Source organism: Astyanax mexicanus, chromosome 20 (assembly GCF_023375975.1).
Source record: "Astyanax mexicanus isolate ESR-SI-001 chromosome 20, AstMex3_surface, whole genome shotgun sequence".
NCBI classification, from domain to species: domain Eukaryota; kingdom Metazoa; phylum Chordata; class Actinopteri; order Characiformes; family Acestrorhamphidae; genus Astyanax; species Astyanax mexicanus.
Genome location: NC_064427.1, coordinates 19,762,985 through 19,785,332, shown reverse-complemented (window position 1 = coordinate 19,785,332; position 22,348 = coordinate 19,762,985). Strand labels below are relative to the sequence as shown.

Genomic DNA, 22,348 nt, shown 5'->3' with positions numbered 1-22,348 from the left:
TTTAGAGTGACAGGGTCATGGGTGTCCATAGTTTCAATGGCCATGAGTGCCCAAAGTTTGGGGTAATGGATTCTCAGAGTGACAGGGTCATGGGTGCCCATAGTTTGAATAGTTTGGTTTTATGGATGCCCAAAGTTTGGGGTCATTGGTGCCCAGATTGTTAGGTTATGGGTGTCCAGAGAGACAGGAGAATGGGGTGCCAGAGTGTGGTCATAAATGCCCAGGCTTTGGTGTCATGGATGCCCTAAGTTTGGGGTCTTTGGTGCCCAGACTGTAGGGTCATTGATGCCCAGCGTGTTACTTTATGGGTGTCCAAAGCGACAGAGTCATGGGTGCCCCTTGTTTTAAGTTATGGGTGCCCATAGTGCAGGGTCATGGGTGCCCCTTGTTTTAGGTTATGGGTGCCCATGGTACAGGGTCATTGGTGCCCAGAGTGTTGGGTTATGGGTCCCCAGAGTGTTTTGGTAGCACCAGAGGTAATTATACAGTATTAGGCAAGTGGTGTTAAAGTTATGGATGATTACTGTAAATATAAGAGAGTATTTTAGTACCTTGGATTCATGACTGCTGCTGATGGAACAGATTTCTCTTTGGACTTTGTTACCTATTAGTGCTGTGAATGTAAAAATCAATGCTGTTGTATAAAACCAGTGACACACACACAAACACACACAAACACACACACACACACACACACACACACACACACACACACACACACACACACACACACACACACACACACACACACACACACACACACACACAAGGTAGATTTATACAGTTAGTGTAAATTAAAGGAAGTTGCTAATGTTTTATTTCCTATGGTACTATTGTGACACATCCAGTGAAATATTTCTCCACACAGTCTTGGTCGTTCGCTTTGCCTTTAACCACAAACTTTTGCAACATTTTATAACCAAACTAACTCTAGAAGTGCTAGAAGTGCTAGAAGTAGACAAACACCAATGAAAGCCAGCTATAGGCTTTAGAACTGAGTTGTTGTTGCATATTTTTTGTATTTAATAGGGTAATTTGGCTGACTGAGAGGTTACAAATAAAAACAATAGGAAAAAGTGTTGGGATGCTTTGTTTTTGCCTTATTGTTTCTTCAGAAATTAAAGGTATTAAAAAATAGTTTATTCTGCTTTTGTTGGAACAATTGTCTCTACTGTCCAAAGAAAAGTAGACTTCTACTAGATTTTGGAGCATGCCAATGCTGTGTGGATTTGGTTGCAGCCCAATTAGACAGTTGGTGCCAATACTAGGTTCCTGATAATCTGCTTCCTCCAAACAATTGGCAATTTTTCCTCTGTACTACAGGTGGCAAGACAAGGTGTAAGTGTGTATTTGCATACCTCTGTCAGCAATGGGTAACTACACGAAAGTTGCTGAATAAAGTAGCTGAATGAGTAGCACCAACATTTTGACATATTTGCTTCCAGTGTATCCCAATTCAGGTCCTGTATCCTTCAAAGGATTCAACAGCCTAGAAACACACCCTACCAACCACTAGACACCACCGCAGGGACCACATGGGATGTCAACCACCATGAAAACCCTTAGCAACACCATAGCAACCAGATATCAACACAGTAAAAAACACTGAGAATACCATAGCAACCAAGTTTGCCAAGAAAGTTGTTGCTCAGAATAATTTTTAAATATCATCGGAAACGGTTTGTCGGTTTTAGTAGATGGTAATCAAGCTAACAGTATTAACGAACAAGGGGAAATCATTTATCACTGTTTTCTGAAGCTCATTTTGAATCATCACTGCATTTCTAAGTATCATCGTAAATGGTTTGTAGGTTTTCGTAAATGGTAATCAGGTTAATGGTATTAACAAATAATCTGCATGTTTTTTTTAGCTCTAAATAGCCCACACTACCTTGATGCCACCTGTGATTTCAAGCATCAAGCAATCCCTTAGCAACACCATAGCAACCACATAGTAACACCACTGAAACCACGAGAATACCATAGCAACCAGGCAGCAAAGAAAGTTGTTGTTCATAAAATTAGAGTAGTGTCATTTAGCATTGTTTTCTGAAGCTCATTTTGAATCATTACTGCATTTCTAGATATCATCGTAAACAGTTTGACGATTTTCATAGATGGTAATCAAGCTAACGGTATTAACAAACATTTTCCATGTTTTTTTCATCTCTAAATAGCTGACACTAAGCACCAAGAAATCCCTTAGCAACACCATAGCAACCTGACAATACTGTAACACCACTGAAACCACAGAGATTAATATAGCAACCAAGTAGCAAAGACGAAGCATTTAGCACTGATTTCTGAAGCTCATTTTGATTCATCACTGCATTTCTAAGTATCATCGTAAACGGTTTGTTGTTTTTTTGTACATGGTAATCAAGCTAACGGAATTAACGAACATTTTTCTGTGTTTTTTTTGTTTCATCTCTAAATAGCCGACACTGGCTCTGTAATCTCAGGATCTTCATTCAGTGAGGTTTTCTGAAACCGAGCTCAGTTTGGTTTCTCTGTTCTGCTTTGGATCTTCACCAAACAGGATGCTGTAGAGGATGTTTGGGGAGGAAGGAGCGAGGTTTGATTTCACTTAGTCCGGCAGGCTAACAGGCTAGCGTTGCTAATCGTATCAGAATCAATGGTCTGGATTCAGAAAGTGCACTTTATTGTGAGGCTGAAATCAATCGGCTTCACAGGAACACTTTATTTCATTCATTGGAATGATTTAACAAGGATCTGCGATTCATAAAACTAAAGGAGTCATAAATTCCCTGTTTAAAGACCATCAAAAAACAATATGATGAAACGGGCACTCATCAGGAACGCCCCAGTTTGGCCTGTTGTACAGAATAAGTTCATCAGAGTTAACAGCTCCCCAGATAAGAGCACCTTAGAGCTTCTTCACAGAGTATTTTCGTTTGTTTACCTCTTTTAAGTTACTACATGATTCCTTATGAGTTCATTCATAGTCTGGATTACTTGACTAATTATTTGATATGTAGGGAAAAAAAACTATAAAAACATTGAATGAGAAGGTGTGTATTTTTTCTGATTTGCTGGAATAATAATAATAATAATAATAATAATAATAATAATAATAATAATAATAAAAATAATGTTAGAAAACAAAAATGCAACATATAAATTGTGTAATATGCAACTACCTATTACAGTGCTAAAATAATATTTACTGCATGCATATAAACTACATAAACGTATGAAAAGTGTCAAAAGTATCTCTATTTATTATTCTGTAGATAGAAGTATATATGCTAGGGTATTTAAAATACTTATGTATTTTAGTTAAAGAAACAGCTCAAGCTTTTTACTCTTTAAGTAAAAGTGTAAAAACACTGGATTCAAAAGTACTTAAAGGTAAAAGTAATGTAAGGGGAAAAAATAAAGCCCTTAAAAACAAAAGTTTAGGCCACGCCTATAGTGCACTCAGTCCCCCTCCTCCCCAAAACACATTTTACTAAAAGCCATAATGCCTTTATATATGATATATGTTTACGTATAATTGTAAATCAGATTTCCCTACAGGTATGACCTATCTGACGCTACATCTTTAGGGCAGCTAACAGCTTGTACATGACTTTTGGTATCTACAACTCTGAAAAAAAAAAAAAAATCTTGTAAAGAGTTTCTTTGATTTTACCAAATTGAAAACCTGCATAAAGTTATCCAAAAGCAGTGTGTAAGACTGGAGGAGGTGGAGGAGAATATGATGCCAAGATGCATGAAAAAACTGTGATTAAAAACCAGGGTTATTCCACCAAATATTGATTTCTGAACTCTTAAAACTTCTTTATGAATATGAACTTGTTTTCTTTGTATTATTTGAGGTCTGAAAGCTCTGCATCTTTTTTTGTTATTTCAGCCATTTCTCATTTTCTGCAAATAAATGCTCTAAATGACAATATTTTTATTAGGAATTTGGGTGAAATGTTGTGCCATAAAGAATATAATGTTCTATTATTAATGTTGTAATATTATGTTAATGTTGATAATATAATTTGAGATGCACTAGGCTCCCTAGTGTTTCAGCTGCATATATGCTTTTATATTAAAAATGATCTCATTTTACATACAGAACAATGTAAATATATTAAAGATCTTTAAGCTTAGTTGGACTGGAGTTTGTCTGGAGTTCTCTTGAGTCTCTGCATGGATCATCTTCATACTAGGCTACATACGTCTGCTATGTTCTTGCTGGAGTGTGTGTGTGTGTGTGGGAGGGGGGGCGTGTGCAGGTGTGATGGATCACAGTATAAACCAATAGAGAGTCGGAATGGTATATGTTTATACTTCTCTACATCCATTCACAATCAGATTCACTCTGTCTCAATGGAGAGATTTATCTGTATAGGGGTTTTCTTATGAGAAGGAGCTGAAATTAAATATAAGTTTTAAGGCTATTTTTAAAATGTAAGAAGTAGAAACATCCCTAACATGCTGTTTGTTGGTGGAAGTGACGGTTCTGTGCTGCTCTGTAAGCTGGAACAGTTGGGCTTCAGTGAACTGTGCTTGCCGCAGTGTGCAGTGGTGTAACAGTGGCGTGAGTTTGCACATAAAGGGCTTTTTGTGTTGGCCGACGTGCTGTTTTTCATTGTGCCGGCAGTGCTGAGTCCGAGCGCTGTGCGGCTGTACCGTGGGCCGCGGTTCGTGTCCTGTGTCGGCGGGTGTGTTCGGTATGGTAGCTGTCGTCAGGATTACAGCGGGAGCGTGGAGAACAGGCCGGGTCCCCAACCCTGCAGCTGGAGAGTTTAGTTCACACCATAATCCGCCACACCTGCCCCGGCTAATTACCGTCCACAGGAGGCTTTGATTCGCTGGATCCAGAGCATTAGTGCTGGATGAGGAGGGGGCTGGTATGTTAGATGTAGACTAAACTCGAATCGGCAAAAATTCTTAGCATTTCTGTTAGTTAAATAAGTGTTTTCTCACTTTTTTGACAAAGAAAAGGGAGAAAAGTGACATAAATATCATCCAAAAAAAATACAGTAGTTGCACACAAAAGAAAGCCCGGATAAGTTGAATTTACTTTAAAAAAAATGAGGAATCCGGTTGCCTTAAAAAAGTTAAGTAATGGGTTGAAAACTTAAGTTAGCATAACTTAGAACATCAAGTTATTACAACTAAAGGGGAAGTTAATTTAACATTTTTTATTTTTGTTATACTGTAAGACCAGATAAGTTGAGTTTACTTAACTTTTTTTAAGGCAGCCAGTTTGCTCAATGTTTGAATTAAATTAACCTAAAAAATTTGAGGGAACCGGAAAATAAGAGACCACTTTAAAATGATTCGTTTCTTTAATTTTACCAAAGTGAAAACCTCTGAACTGCTTGGATTTTAGCTTGAAGTTATCCAAAAGCAGTGTGTAAGACTGGTGGAGGAGAACATGACAAAATGCATGAAAACTGTGATTAAAAACCTGAATTGTTCCACCAAATTGATTGATTAATTGATTTTTGAACTCTTAAAACTTACTTCATAAATATGAACTTGTTTTCTTTGCATTATTTGAGGTCTGAAAGCTCTGCATCTTTTTTGTTATTTCAGCCATTTCTCATTTTCTGCAAATAAATGCTCTAAATGACAATATTTATATTTGGAATTTGGGAGAAATGCTGTCTGTAGTTTATAGAATAAAACAACAGTGTTAAATTTACTCAAACATAAACCTATATATAGCAAAATCAGAGAAACTGATTCAGAAACTGAAGTGCTCTCTTAGATGTTTTGCAGAGATGTATATTTTAATTTTGAATAAAATAAATCTTTACATATGATAAATGTGCATGTATGGCCAGATATCTTCTTTCCAGACTGATGTGACCTAGTTAAAGCTTGTATATACCCTATTCTTTATGATATACACTGATATGCCACATGCCACTTTTGCCAGACATTTTTATTTTGAAATGAGATTATATGAGATAACATCATATCAATATATTAGATTTACATACAGGTATGACCTGGTTGAAGCTACATCTTTAGGAAAAGCTAACAGCTTGGATGGCTCAGCATGCTAAGCTAGGCTAGTCTGCCTGTTTAGAGTCTTCTTGATCTGCTGAAAGCAAAGCCAGCTCCCCCTCCTCTCTTTCTCTCTCTTTCTTTCTCCCTCTTTTCTCTCGCTCTCTTTCTCTCTCTTTCTTTCTCGATCTCTTATGTACTCTCTCGCGCTCTCGCTCGCTCAGTCTCTGCCTGCCAAAGGGACTGAAGATCCTGCTGGAATTCACTAGAACAATTAAATGGCTGGTTTGAGTCATGTGTGTTCCATTAAATTTGCTGACGTCACAGTGCTGTTGAGCTGTTGAGCTCTTGGCTCGGCTCGTCGGACAGATTGAAAACTCGTGTCTCCGATACCGAAAAAAAGAGAGACCTGCGATAAAACAGGCGATTCCATGCTACGCTTTATTATCCAGGCTAAATGTGATGACATGCAGACAGTATTTTTACTCTTTGAGGGTTTTTTTCGGTGCTGGTCAGTTCCCCTCCCGCCTCCCTCGTCCGGTCCGGCCCTGTTTCCAAAACGTTGGCCGTCCTTTGATTTCTGGACCGAACTTTAGACGGGAAACAAAGGGGCGCTCTATTCGATTACAGATTATTTATTGAATTTTATGGCTGTAGGAGTGATCAAAGGGGCTGAGCACATGCTGGCGGGCTGTCTGCTCTGTGTCCTTGGCCAAACATTCCCACAATCCTCCAGCTTTCCTTCTCCATCCTCAACCCCAACAGCTCAGGCTGGGTCCGACCTGATGAGCTGGTGATATGGTGCTTCGTTTTTTAGTTACAACAGAGAAATAAGTTGTAAAGTTGGTTAAAAAGCTGGCAGCATCAGTTAAAACTTGGCATCAGCCATGTGGAATTGGGCTGAATGTGTCCAACTCCACATTATACTCAGCAGCCGGAGTTTGGTACATGTGGTTCATTAGTTACAGCAGAAGAATACCTTGTGAAATACTGTCAGATAAAAAGCTTTTAAGAACACTCATACCTGTCAATCTGTCAATCTGTAAAACTGCATGATAATAAATAAAGGCATAATTTGGGACTTAAGCTGACAAGAACCCACAAACCTCATGTGGGCTCATCATTCGAGATCCCACAACTTTTTATCTGGTCCATAGAGTCCTATTCTATTGGCAGTACTTCTCTAAGGACTAAACAAACAGCGTGTTTGTCTGTTTGTATATCTGCACTCAACAATATGTGAAATTTAAACTTATCTTTGTTGGAAAAGTTGGTTAAAAAGGCTGAATGTGTCCAACTTCACATTATACTCAGCAGCCAGGGTTTTGTCACGTCGCTCATTAATTACAACTGGGGGATAAGCTGTGAAATGCTTTCTAATGAAAAACTATCAAGAACACTCATACCTGTCAGTCTGTCAATCTGTAAATATGTATGGTGGAGCTTCATCATTTCAGATCCCACACCTTTTTATCTGGTCCAGAGAGTCCTATTCTATTGGCAGTACTTCTTTAAGGACTAGACAAACTTTGTGTATGAGTTTGTACATCTGCAATCAACAATATATGAAATTTAAGCTGATCTTTGTTGGAGAAGTTAAAAAAACTGGTAGCATCAGCTAAAACTCAGCATCAGCCACGTGGAATTGGGCTGAATGTGTCCACATTACGTTAAGTTGTGAAATACATTCAGATAAAAAGCTGACAAAAACATTAATTCCCATCATTTATTGCAAGTCAGCACCCTGGTCATGTTGGTCAACAGCTTAGTAATTGTATTCATGCTGGCCAATTAGCTTGAAACTACAGTAGTTTGATGAAGCTAATCCAAAACACGAACAGATAGCAAAAATCTAAGAAAATCTGATGTATGGCAGCATTGGCTGAGACTCTGCATCAGCAGCCATGTTAATTTAGGTTGAATATGCCAAATTCCATATTATACTCGGCAGCCGAGGTGTTGGCAGCAGTGGCCTAGGCCGATTTACGTACTATACTCAGCAATCAGCTAAACTCAGCTTGATTCTGATATTATATTTAACAACCATGGTGTTGGCCCAGGAGTCCTGGGCTGATACCTATATTATACTCAGCAGCCGGGGTGTTGGTACATTCAGCACTCAGCCTGGAAGTGAACTCAGCATAGGGGTTTCATACATTCCGCAGTGCAAATGCATCATTCTGTAGAAAAGACCTGGCACAAGTTTTGGGACACATTACCTTTAGCATTAGCATTAGCATTCAGAGAATCTACAACCCCGTGACCTGGCCTGACCCCAACCTGTAACCGTACAGTGCTCCTTAGCGTCCGAGCTGCAGGTATGAAGGAGCTTTAGTAATCATTCAGGAGGCAGAGAGGGTTTTCATGTTTAAACTCATACACAGAGAAACCCTCTGCCTTTTACGCCCATTTAAAGACTAACTTTATTACTGAGGATATTTTTATAACTCCAACGCTTTCTCCAGATCCTGCCAGGAAACCTCCTCAAAGTCTGCTGCCTGCGTTCCCTTCTGCACAGGCAAACTGCTAATTTACGTAAATAAGTTAATGCTTTTAATCAACTCTCAACTCTGTGCATTAAAATTTTAATTAGTAAAAATGTTTAAACAGAAAATGAATGTTTTACAAAGTGATTCAAAACTCAAAAGAGATAGTGGGAGACAAGTATCCATCCATCCATCCATCCATCCATCCATCCATCTATCTACTTATCTTATCCTCTTTTTGAGTCAGGTTCACAGGGTTACCTCCACCATGTTTAGAAGTTGCAGTTTATTCATCTTGGCTAGCTCCCACTGTGAGTATCAGATAAAACTACCTCCACCATGTTTAGAAGTTGGACTTTATTCATCTTGGCTAGCTCCCACTGTGAGTTTTAGATAAAACTACCTCCACCATTTTGGAGGTTGCACTTTATTCATCCTGGCTAACTCTTATGGTGAGTTTTAGATGAAACCACCTCCACCAAGTTTGGAAACTGTATTTTATCCTGTCTAGCTATCATGGTGTGTTTTAGATGAAACTACCTCCACCATGTTTGGAGGTTGCACTTTATTCATCCTGGCTAGCTGTCACTGTGAGGTATAGATTAAACTACCTCCACCATGTTTGAAAGATGTATTTAATCCTGGCTATCTTTTATGGTGAGTTTTAAATGAAACTTTGTAAGGTGTATTTTATCCTGTCTAGCCATCATGGTGTGTTTTAGTTGAAGCTACCTCCACCATGTTTAGAAACTGTATTTTATCCTGGCTAGCTCTCACTGTGAGTTGTTGATGAAACTACCTCCACCATGTTTAGAGGTTCTATTTCAGCCTGGCTAGATCTCACTGTCTCTGTAAAATGCCAAATCCACCAGAGGTGGGTAGTCCAGGTCCAGAAAAATGTAAAAAACACACGCCCAGGCAGTTGGAACAAAACCGGGGTGGATTTTTACTTTTAACTACTGTAATACAGAACTGTTTTAAACATAAACCTACCTATCTCAATTGTACTTGGCTGGTGTTGTTCCTCCATAGACAAACCATTTGTTACTTAGCTCTGAAATACTGGGTAAAGCATAGAACACTGATGTGTTATTCGCACAAATAACACAGGAATGAACTGCATGCTGTTTCTATCGCTGTTAGCTACTATCTGACGAGACAGCATTGCTGCCCGGCTTCAGTTCTGCCTGTGGGCGAGCCATGTGAGGTGGGCGGGGCCATGAATACTAGTTCATGGGTTGAATACCTGATCAACTTGTTTTTCTGATTTTTTTTTTTACTAGCTGCTGCAGACAATGGAGGTTGAGGAAGAGTTTCATGGAGACTGAGAGACTGAGTTGTGCTGTATTTCACGAGGAAGAATTCACAAGAAAAAGAGGATTTTAGTGGAAGGACACCATTAACCTTAACTACATTACTAGTACATATAAGTAGCATATCAGATTACCAGTAATAACACTTATATTCTAAAGGGGGGTATTTTAGCTAATGCCCCCCTGCTGGTGTGACAATAGGTGGGAAATGACCCGGAATGGTCCACAGTAAACATGTGTGTGATTTGTGGGCGTGTCTGATTCAGTGTGAGGTCGGGTTAATGACTCTCACTAATCAATTACCAGCATTTTCTGCTTTCTGGGGCATGAGTTAGACTGGAGTAGAGGGGGTGGGGATGGAGGGGGTGGGTGTGTGTACTGTGCAGTGATGTGATGGTGATATGGACCACCCTGCTGTACCCCAGACCAATAATTTGCCAGAATATTAAGGCCTGAGGGACGGGGGGACGAGGAGACGGGGAGGGACGCCAGGTCCTCGCAGTATAAACGCTACAGATGGAAAAGCCTAAACTCCAAATGAACTTAGAACTTGGCTTCGGATGTGCTTTCAGCTGGGCGGCCAGAACTCACCGAGGGGGTGCGGCAGAGTTCGGAGGAGGGCGTGGTTTGCGTAGTTTGGATGATCTGATGGATTTTTAAAATCTGAATAATTAGATATTGGCTTAGAGCTGCATGATATTGCAGTGAAAGTTTAGAGTGAAATAAATAATATTGGACAAATATAGAGCAGATCTGGGAAAAAAAACAAGAGACCACTTCAGTTTCTGAATCAGTTTCTCTGATTTTGCTATTTATAGGTTTATGTTTGAGTAAAATAAACATTTTTTGTTTTATTCTATAAACTACAGACAACATCTCACCAAAATTCCAAATAAAAATATTGTCATTTAGAGTATTTATTTGCAGAAAATGAGAAATGTCTGAATAAGTTCATATTCATAAAGTTTTAAGAGATCAGAAATTAATATTTGGTGGAATAACCCTGGTTTTTAATCACAGTTTTCATGCATCTTGGCATCATGTTGTCCTCCACCAGTCTTACACACTGCTTTTGGATAAATTTATTTCACTCTTGGTGCAAAAACTCAAGCAGTTCAGCTTGGTTGCCATATGTTTGTCTTCATAGTTTGGATGAGTTTAGTGTTAATCTACAATGCAGGATTTATTGAAAGGTCATAAAATGCCATAAAAGGCTAATATTACCACCCACAGTGGACAGAGCAGTGTTCTGTAGGACATGGCAAAAGTCATGGGACACTGTATTGGTTCCAGTCCCATGACATTTGGCATGCCAGTGTGTTTGTATTGTCTGTATGATGGATATTGGCCTGGAATGTGGGTTGAATGCAGGATGGAAATGCCAGAGATTGAAGGTCAGTCTGAAGGTCAGGCTTCACCCTGAGACTGGGAGACGGGCGCAGCATACTGGGATGTCAGACAGTGGTGTAACTGGGATCTTATGGGCTTTACTGATAAAACAAACATCTGAAAGACCCCAGACGGCTGAAAATGACAATATAATGCTTGTTTTGGCCTGGAACCAGTTGACGTACGCTGTGTTTATGTTAGACTGTCTATTTAGATCACAGTAATTACAGCCTACGTCATATTTAACTGTGTGACACTCAACTGCTGCTCAACGAGGGTTTTTTTCAGACATTCTGAGATCTCCAACTGAGAAAGAGAGAGAGACAGTATAATCATTGCATCACTATGAAGATATGTCTATCTATCCATCTAAGTATCTATCTGTCTGTCTGTCTGTCTATCTATCTATCTATCTATCTATCTATCTATCTATCTATCTATCTATCTATCTATCTATCTATCTATCTATCTATCTATCTATCTATCTATCTATCTATCTACAGGTGCATCTCAGAATATTAGAATATTATTGAAAAGCAATTTTGTTTCAGTAATTCAGAGCAAAATGTTTAATTGTTTATTTCTTTTATTGTTGATGATTATGGCAGCCAATAAAAACCCAAAAATCTGTGTTTTAGAAAATTAGAATAGTAAAATGAAATCCACATCTCCATAAAAGTTGTCAGCAGAGGGAAGCATGAAGTGCTGTAAGAATTTGTGGGAAAATACTTTTTTTCAAACATTTTTTACATAGTCTCTCCAAGTAACAAAAGAAGTGGCTGATGTGCGTGTGTATTGGTTTGTGTGTGTGTGTGTGTGTGTGTGTGTATGGGTGTGTGTGTGTATTAGAGGAACTGTTCATTCATTTCCAGCTAAACTGCTGTTCTCATGATGAGTGCAGCGTTTGTGAATTAAGGGAAATGAAAGGTTTACCTGAACGAAGGGGAAATGAAAGGTGAATTAGATGATTTTTATCCGCTGTGTTTTTGTGCTTTTGGACTGTGGGACTGAAATTTACCTCAGTCTGTCCACACATATCCGGAGATTTTTTGAAAATAGAGATTTTTGCCTCTACTTCTCCTGTGTCTCCTTTTGGAGAATATTCATGAATACTCCAGAATATTTATGATGCTAACAGACACAGCAGCTTTGCTTGGAAGGGTTGGTGCTTGTTAGCTGGGATGCTAACAGCTAGTTTGTCAAGGATTGGAGCTGGTTAGCTGTGATGCTAACAGCTAGGTTCTCCAGAACTGGAGGTGGTTGGCTGTGATGCTATCAGCAAGATACTCCAGGGTTGGTGCTGGTTAGCTGTTACCCTAACAGCTAGGTTCTCCAGGATTGGTGCTGATTAGCTATTATGCTAACAGCTAGATTCTCCAGGATTGGTTCTGGTTAGCTGTGATACTAACAGCTAGGTTCCGCAGGGTTGAAGCTGGTTAGCTGCAATGCAAACAGCTAGGTTCTCCAGGATTGGTGCTGGTTAGCTGTGATGCAAACAGCTAGGTTTTCCAGGATTGGAGCTGGTTAGCTGTGATGCTAACAGACACAGCAGCTTTGCTTGGAAGACTTGGAGCTGGTTAGCTGTTATGCTAACAGCTAGGTTCTTCAGGATTAGTGCTGGTTATCTGTGATGCTAACAGCTAGGTTCCCCAATGGTTGGTGCTGGTTAACTGTGATGCTAACAGCTAGGTTCTGTAGGGTTGGAGGTAAAATTTTTATTGACCATTTTAAATGTTCTGGTAACGTGGCTACAAAGTTATTTGTGTAAATGTTTACATACTGTAACGTCTACATGTGTGAAGTTAATTTTTTTGGAAGATTGAAGGATTGACAGATAATGAATGGACGAATTAATAGATGGATATATTTAAATGTTTAGTATTGGGAATGTTTCGTTTAACATTTCCATAATGTTCCATATTCCATATTTGTCTAACTGGGAACGTCATTTGAGAAACGTTCTAATAACTTATGTAAATCATTGTAATGTTTATGGGACATTATTTCTGTAAATGTATAGGGTATAACCTTCCTGGAACCTTTTCTAAACATTATTAAACATTCTTATAACGTTCTCTGTTAGCTGTAGGACCTGTGTATCATCTCCGAACCCCGGCTCCACGCTCCTGATTTCCTGCAGAGGCAGACACTCCTTCATTACATTAGATACGCAGACGCAGGGGACGGTCCAGTGTGTGATCTGTGGGGCCATATCTCAGCTTTATATAACTCAGACCATCATCAGTAAGACTATTACTGAGCTATTACTCTTCTCTCAGAGAATTATATAACTATATATTTATCACTCAGAGCTGCTGAGGGGTTCAGTGGGGGGGAAGTGGGACGGGTGTGGCTGGATCCCGGCATGTATTAATATAGCCGGTTCTGTAGTTGATTGGCTGAGCTGTGATCAGTTTTAATATTATAATCAGTGCTGGAGTTAACCATCAATTATTTCTGGAGATTGATGGATTGAAAGATGGGTAGATGGATGGATGGCAGGCAGGCAAATAAAAAGAAAAACACACAGACAGACAGATAGACAGACATGCATACCTGGATATATATATATATATATATATATATATATATATATATATATATATATATATATATATATATATAGTTAAGTATATTTGTTCATTTATAAAAATAGACAGACAGATAGAAAGATATACAGAAGTTGGGCTGACAGATAGATATACAGACAGACAGACAGACAGACAGAAAAATGTATAGATAGACATTGAGACAGGCAGGCAGATACATAGATAGTTATGTATAGTTATAGTTATATATATATATATGTATATAAATATATAGACAGACAGACAGGCAGGCATATAGAATCAGGCATATAGATCTATGGCTAGGTAGGTAAACAGATAGCGATAGGCAGACAGATAGATAGGCAGACATACAAATGTATATGTAGACATTGACACAGATAGACAGATGGACAGACAGACAGAGATATAGACAGACAGATAGACAGGCAGGCATATCTAAATATATATAGAGTTAAATAGATTTGTCCATACATGGATAAGCAGACAGATGAACAGACAGACGGATCTATGACTAGGTAGATACATAGATACATAGCAACAGACAGATTGAGAGACAGACAGACAGATAGCATGATGGATAGATAGAAAAGATAGAAAGATATAGAGACAGACAGACAGAAAGATACACAGACAGATGGATTTATTAGGGGAGTTATAAGGGTTTTTTCAGTAGAGGCCGTGTCTACACTGTATAAAGCGACTGTATGAATGAACATATTGTATTGTGTGCGATACAGTGATTAATGACTGACGTAAAGAAACTAGGGTTATATTACACCTTATAGCACGCACGCACACACACACACACACACACACACACACACACACACACACTGTGGCCATTCATGCTTGTTTATACAGTCGCTTAAAGCAACCACCCCAGTGTAACGTAACTCCTGTATTGAGGATAATCTCAGAGTTTCTGTTCTATACCGTGTTTATGTCACTGATGGGTCACTGCAGCTCCGTCTTATTTCATTTATTAAAGGGTTTTAGCCTCAGAGAAAGAGGTCACACCGCAGGACGGGCTGTAATAAGAGCAGTCAGGGTCCAGCACTCCAAAACATCCCTCACCATTTAGAGTAAAAACCCGAACGCCGGCCCGAGAGCCGATACGGCTCTGATAACCATCGCTCAGAAACCAGCCCTAATCTCTCCCGGGTCATTATCACCGGCTGTAAAATGGCTGGTGTGCTGAGTAACGGAGCGCTGAATGGGCCTGGCTGATACGAGCTGGCGTTTCAGTTATTGTGGCCTGTCAGGATCACGGCAGTGTTTGGATAGGTGTTGGTTTTTCCTCAGCTGCCCTTTGATTTCTGTCTCCACAGCAGAACAAAACCCTCAGTCCTGGATCAGCTCTGTAAATAAACCACAAAAAAAGAGGATCTGAACCAGTGCTGTCTTAAACTGAGTCAATATAATGGAATATTTCTCATTATGAAGCTGCTGTTAGGCTTAGATTCTGCTAGATTTCCAGAGATTTACTTGGTTCACGTCGTTTTATTGATGAGAAGGATTTCATTCCAGTAGCAGATGGCTTTAAAGGGCCCCTATTCTACTTTTTACATGTTTTTCCTTATAAGAAAAGAGGGATAAAAGAGGGCTTTTTTGTCCAAAATAATTTTTGTTGCCTAATAGTCAGTGTCTTTTGTCCTACAACTGATTTTGTTGTAGAAAAGAGAACATTACAAAACACACAAAAGAAACATAGGTAACATATGAGCCCTTTAAAGCCATCTACCAATGAAAAGTGATGAAAAATGGTAAAAAAAAAAAGAAAAAAAAAGGCAAATACAGTATTTAGATACATGATCAAATTGCAGCTTTCTTGGATGTTGTTTTAAAATTGTAGTAAATATGCAAAAATGCAGTGGCATATTTGTTGTTTGGACTTCAGCTTTGGTTCAGTTTTGCTTAATTTTACTTAATTTTGTTTGGTTTTGACCAAAAAAAAATCCAGTGCAACAGAGTAATGAATAAATTCAATTTTTTACATGAACATTTTACAGCCTTTACTTTCACTTTTCTTTTTCTTTTAAAACAGGCTCTTATTTACACTTATTTAAAAAGCAGAATGATCTGAAACACTGATTATAACTTCATTGAGAATGGGAAGAACTTGTAGATGTTAATAGACATGCCCATTTTCAAACATTTATAAAATAATGGCTGTGTTCCAATTGTGCTACAATTACTGCACATTAATAAAAAAAGGTATAAACTATATGCTGTACTAAATATAAAATAATAACATGTAGAATATTTACATAATAAAAAATTATTGCCACTGCATATGCATTATTATTTGCCATTCTTTCACACTGGTATTTAATCAGTTAATCAGAGTTTTCATGCATCTTGCCATGTTCTCCTCCACTAGTCTTGCACACTGCTTTTGGATAACTTCATGCCTTTACTCCTGGTGCTAAAATTTAAGCAGTTCGGCTTTTTAGGTTTGATGGCTTGTGATCATCCGTCTTCCTCTTGATCATATTCCAGAGATTTTCAACTTGGTAAAATCAAATCTTATTTTTTTTCCAGAACTGTATTCCCATTTTATATTTTTTGGTAAATTATGGTACGTAAAAACACAGTTCTGTATAGGACATTGGACATTAGATGATTGTACACAGCTTTACAGCTCTAGGGTGGAGTGACTGTCTAACTGCCTGCTTGTTAAGAAGAGATCCTCAACTTGAAGCTTATCAACACTACAAACCATGATATCTTTGATATCAAAGTATTTTTGTAATGTAAAATACTTTGATCCACTTTATAAACTACAGTAGAAATTACATAAATGGTTCAAATACATTCATTCCCAAAAAATTGTTAAGGGTGCCAATAATTGTGGAACAGGTCATTTCATGATAGTTTAAGGTTGCTTTTTTCATTTTTTTAACACGTAATGAAACTAACTATGAAAGGCACTGTAATTCTTTACCCCTAATTTATTTTTCTCCCCTCTCCTGTGCTTTTAGTTGACATGGTATAACAATCCTGTGAAATAGAAAATTACCTGCTGGATACAGTGCAGTTTAGTACTGATTTGTGCTTCTATTATTTGCACTTCAATATTGTCGCTTTGGACAAAAGCATCTGCCAAATGTAATGTAATGTAATGTAATCTTTCAAAGATCATTTCATACTGATCTTGAAGCCCAGCTTAATGTGTATTGTTGATCAAACTGACGTTTTGCAGTTGAGTTATTGTAGTTTAACTCTATTTGAGGCCTTTACTTTCTGTATCAGGCTTTTGGCCTACAAAAATCTAGTGCCCTTGTTCTGTGGCATCACTGCAAAGCACACATTTTGGCAGCTTCATTCTTAAGCACCTTCGTTTTGGTTGCTACTGTTTTGCTTTGTTGTTCCATTGTTCCAGTTCACCCCCCATCGCTACAACACTTCATACCCCCCTCCCTTCGGTCTCCATTCCTTCCAGGAGCAGCGCTGAGTCTGGGACTGTTTGCCAGGTTCTGTGGAATGTAATCTCCCCACTGAAAGCTGAAAGTAGGCCACGGCACGATTTCACATTTATTAATTTACACAGCCAATAGCATACGACCTGTCACAAAGAGCATCCATTTAACCCCCCCTCCCCTTGTCCTCGTCCCCGTCCTCGTCCCCACCCTCCGGGCACACGCAGCTCTCCTAACAGATCGCCTTCAACATTCATCCATTCCACTCCAGCGTGCTCATCCTCCGACCCCAGCTCTGCCAGCAGCAGCCCGACTCCCAACAGGAGCAGGAGCTTTAAATCATTCATCAGTTTATTGTTTTGGCTCATTTTTCAAGGCCACAGTTTAATGGATTCTAACGTAGTCGGGCCGAGGAGTAAATTATTACATAAATATGAACTAAAAAATACTGTAGCCACATTATTAATCAGTATTTTTAAAGAGTGCTATTTTGTACTTATTATACTTTAATTGTAAAAAAATAAAGTGCTAAAATATTTTAAATATACTTAAGTAACATTTAAACATACTACTTCATGTATGTAACCCTATATTTTTTATATATGCTTACAGTAAAATGATAATACATTTAATTATTAGAGTATTACAACAGTATTACTATTTATTATACACCAAGTATATTAGAAATGTACTAAGAATTGATGTTAAATATATGTGATCTATTTACTTTAGAGTACAAATTTATATGCTTCTTGTTCCTGTCTTTTGTAAATAGCACACTTCTAGTATACTTTGTTGGGTATAACAATATATTTTACTGTACTGTACTACAATTTTTAGTGTGTTACAAATTTACTTCAAATTTCATAAATATATTATAGTATATTTTATTTACTTTATAACATTGTACTTTAAGTGAACTACCGTAACAGTTATTTTTTAACACACTTTGCTAAAAATGTACAAAAGTATATTTGGAAAAAAGTATTCTAGAAATATATTAAATTACATTAAACTAAAAGTGTACTTCATAGTAGTTTATTTTTTTAAATACACTATATTGCCTTTTTTAAAGTATGATCAAAGTTTACTTTCATATATTTGATGAAAGCATAAAATTAATAAAAAAAATAATAATACTAATTAAAAAAAATAAGTAAATTGGTAACACGCTACAATTTGTAGTAAAGCATATTAAAATATATTTTTATACCCAACAAAGTACAGTATACTAGAAGTGTGCTGCTTACAAAAGACAGGAACAAAAATCATATTTGTACTCCTAATATAATTAATGTGTATAATAGTGATACAGTTTTAATACTCTAATAATTAAAGGTATTATAATTTTACTGTAAGCATGTTTAAAAATATAGGGCGACATACATGAAGTAGTTTAAATGTTTAAATGTTACTTACGTTTATTTAAAATATATATTATATTATATAATATATTAGTACAGTTAAGTACACTTAGCACTTAGCAATTTAAGTAAGACTTTTGTACTATTTTTATACTGTAATTAAAGTACAAAAAGTACAAAAAAGTTGTTCTATTTTAGCAGTCTTAAAATACACTGATTAATAATGTGGCTATAAGAACACTTTAGTGCACTATAGCATAATAATGCTTAGCATACTTTAATCTACCTTTTTTCACTAGGGAGTTTATGAGTATATCAGTATATTCAGAATTAGATTTCTGTGTTTGGATGACAGTAAAGCGTATCTGGCGGCTGTGTGCACACAGCTAGCTGGCCTCAGCGCTCGCAGAATTCCTGTAACCCCAGGCCAGTGAGGACCGAGCCACCCAAGCTTGTTTAGAAACACAATCCGTTCTGCTCACTTGTTTCTCTGAGCTTTCAGAGTGTTGAATTACACTGCGCTGCTATTCTTAAAAGAAACGTACCAGCTCAGGCTTCCAGTGTTTACATATGTTTTACAGCTTGTTTACATTAGCTAGCTAAAGGCTAACAAGCTACCCGACTCGCTAGTCATGTGTGTGAGCTTTTAAAGGAACAATACTTTGCATTTTTCTAGCTTTTGGGCTTGTTTTTAGCACTTTTATGTGGCTCGACTGCTGAAGATTGCACATTGATCAGCCTTAACATTAAAACCGCCTGCCTAGTATTGTATACCCTGTACAAAGTCTTTCCTAACAGCAGGAAGTATTTGTACCAGTTAACCAGCCAAAATGTACATTCGGTATTCTGTATCACTGTACTAATAAACAATAGATATTTTAATTATATATTTTTCATTTGGAAGCCAGACAATTTTGGATCGTCAAGTTCTTGAGGCATATTCACTACAAATCTGTACTTATTTTACTTAGTGTGTAGGCTACTATGGACCCTTTAATGAGCTCAATGTGTCTGCAGAGCTAACGAGGCTAACTGACCTGAGCTAACAAAGGTAAATTTTAACTTCAAATGCTAATTCCACTGTATTATAACATCTGTGCTAAGCTAACTGATCTAAAAGATCCTGCAGAAGATAAAGAAGATACTCACGCAAGCTCACCAGCCTTATTGAGCCAACAAAGCCGGCGCACAGCTGAGCTAAGTGTGCTAACTCCGCTAGCTCATAGCAGGTGGGCTGCTTGTTTACTGTCGCAGCGGAAAATAATAGCCTCTGAAAAGCAGGTGCCTTTTCAGCGAGACGCACCAGCATGAGCTCTACCTTAATCAACATTATCTCCCATTTTTTATTCCCGAGAGAACCGAAACAGCGTCAGACTGTTCCACCGCTAGATTACAGTTGCTTACGTAATTGAGGATAAGTGACGGGAAGCGGGAGTGAGGGAAAATGCCAGCAAAGCTCAAACCGGTGAATAAAAGCACACGCTTAAAAAAGAAGGGGCTTTTATTTAGGGTTTTTTTATTTGTTTTCGACAGTTCTGAGATGTTGTAAATATTTATGTACCTGCCTAAAGGGGGTGCTAGAGGGGATTACAAGTTTAAACCAGGTGAAATATTTTATAAAAGCAGTGCCAATATTACACATTATAGCACGAGCTTCGAATGTATTAAAATAATAATGTTTTCCCTTCAAGACTAAATGTCCACTAACCTGTCACCGAATCAGAGCTGTTTTTAGTGTGTTTTACAGAGGGAACACATCTGAGCCTCTAAAGACCAATATTATATGTTTATTGTTTTTTTATCCCATTTTCTCCCCAATTTACAAGGCCAATTACCCAACCCACTTATTAGGACTTTCTCTATCACTAGTGATGCCCCAACACACCAGGAGGGTGAAGACTAGCACATGCCTCCTCCGATACATGTGAAATCAGACTCCTCTTCTTTTTGAACTGCTAATGATGCTTAAGCATTGCTGAGTAGCATCACAGCGCTAACGCTCGGAGGAAAGTGGGGCGACTCGTTTCTGATACATCAGCTCACAGACGCAGCCTTGTGCTGATCCACATCACCCTAGGAGTGATGAGAGGAAAGAGCGCCATCTACTGTACCCTCCCAGAGAGAGCAAGGAAGGCAGATTGTGCTCTCTCAGGGCTCTGGCAGCTGATGGCAAGCTGCATGACCGGGATTCGAAGCAGTGATCTCCTGATCACAGTGGCAGCTCTTGAATTATTTATTGGGTCGTCAGGAAGGGTGGGATGGATTTTGGTAGAGCAAGCTATGGGCAAGGACATTCATCTCACATCTGTTTTCATTTCACACCCTATCTGCCTCTCGCTGTGTGTGTGTGTGTGTGTGTTTTGTTTTGTATGCAGGCTATCGATGTGTGTGTGAGTGTGAGTGGGTGTGCACTGGTTTACTCTAGGGTAACTCAGAAACGCAGGCCGCTGGAACAATAGAAAGACAAGCAGAGAGAGAGAATAGACATAGACGAAGCTGAAGGCCAGGCCTGAATGAGAACAGTGGAGTGTTTCTCGTCTCTCTCAGTGTGTGCGTGTGTTTGTGTGATGTGTGTGTGTGTGTGTGTGTGAGTGTGTGTATGTTTGACTACTTTGGATTTGTATGGCGAGCTTGCGCATGCACAAACCATTTAGTATCTGTCTGTTTATTCTACTTGTGTAATTCAAGTGTCATTGTTTGCTAAGGAAGTACACTCGAGCAGAGTGTGTGTGTGTGAGAGAGTGTGTGTGTGTTTGTGGGTGCTCATATCAAGCAGTTTCATCAGGCATGCTAATCACGTCTGTGTTCAGGTTCACAGCACACTTTTTTCCAGCCTTTATCATGCTTTAGCTGGCCGTGATAATGAGAATGCACTGTGTGTGTATTGTATTTATTTTGGATCGTTTCTATATGAAATGCCTCTGTTGCTGACACAGATGTGCAAATAAATGCACACACTGATTTGAGTAGTTCCTGTAGAATCAGAAGTATTTCCTGGTGAAAAAAAATATACTTAATTGTACCTAAAACATGTTGAGAAATGTCTAAGTATGCTGTAAATATACTAATAGATTTATGTACTTACTTATGCTTTCATCAAATGTTTGAAAGTAAACTTTGATCATACTTTTTAAAAAGTGCAATATAGTGCATTTATAAAATATAATAGACTACTATGAAGTACAATTTTTTAGTTTAATGTATTTCAGTATACTTCTAAAATACTTATTTCCACATATACATTTGTACATCTTTAGCAAAGTGTGTTAAAAATAGTTTACTTAAAGTACAATATCTCGTGTTACTTTTTAGAAAATAAGTATATACAATTCTAAAGTAAATTTGTAACATGTAAGTGTGATCTAATCAATGATACCAGGGAGCATTGCAGACATGCAGGAAATAAAACCTCCGCCATGTAAAAAAAAAAGATAACTCTATAAAATGTTGAAAAAAAAGTTATTTAAAGCGAATTTTAAAAGAATCATTTTTATATCAATGTATCATGTTACTATTTAGAAAGTAAGTTGAATTACTACATTTATAAAATTCTAAAGTAAATTTGTAACACGCAAAAAAGTGTAGTACAGTATATTAAAAAATATTTTTATACCCAACAAAATATACTAAATATACTAGAAGTGTGCTACTTACAAAAGACAGGAACAAGAAGCATATATATTTGTACTCTAATGTAAATAGATCACATATATTTAACATCAATTCTTAGTACATTCCTCATATATCTGTTGTATAATAAATAGTGATACAGTTGTAAAACTCTAATAATTAAATGTATTATAATTTTACTGTAAGCATATATATTTAAAA

The 22,348-nt window shown here is 37.8% G+C and overlaps 1 protein-coding gene and 1 long non-coding RNA gene across 3 annotated transcripts in view; one reads left to right on the top strand and one right to left on the bottom strand.

Annotated features, from left to right (window-relative positions):
• Nucleotides 1-22,348, top strand: part of gnaz (guanine nucleotide binding protein (G protein), alpha z polypeptide) — an 89,680-nt gene that overhangs the window by 29,944 nt on the left and 37,388 nt on the right. The window lies entirely within an intron of this gene.
• Nucleotides 14,699-20,517, bottom strand: LOC111195056 (uncharacterized). The gene is made up of 2 exons (XR_002651446.2): nt 19,667-20,517; nt 14,699-15,092 (listed from the first exon to the last, which is right to left on the bottom strand). It is a non-coding gene; the product is annotated as an uncharacterized LOC111195056 (long non-coding RNA).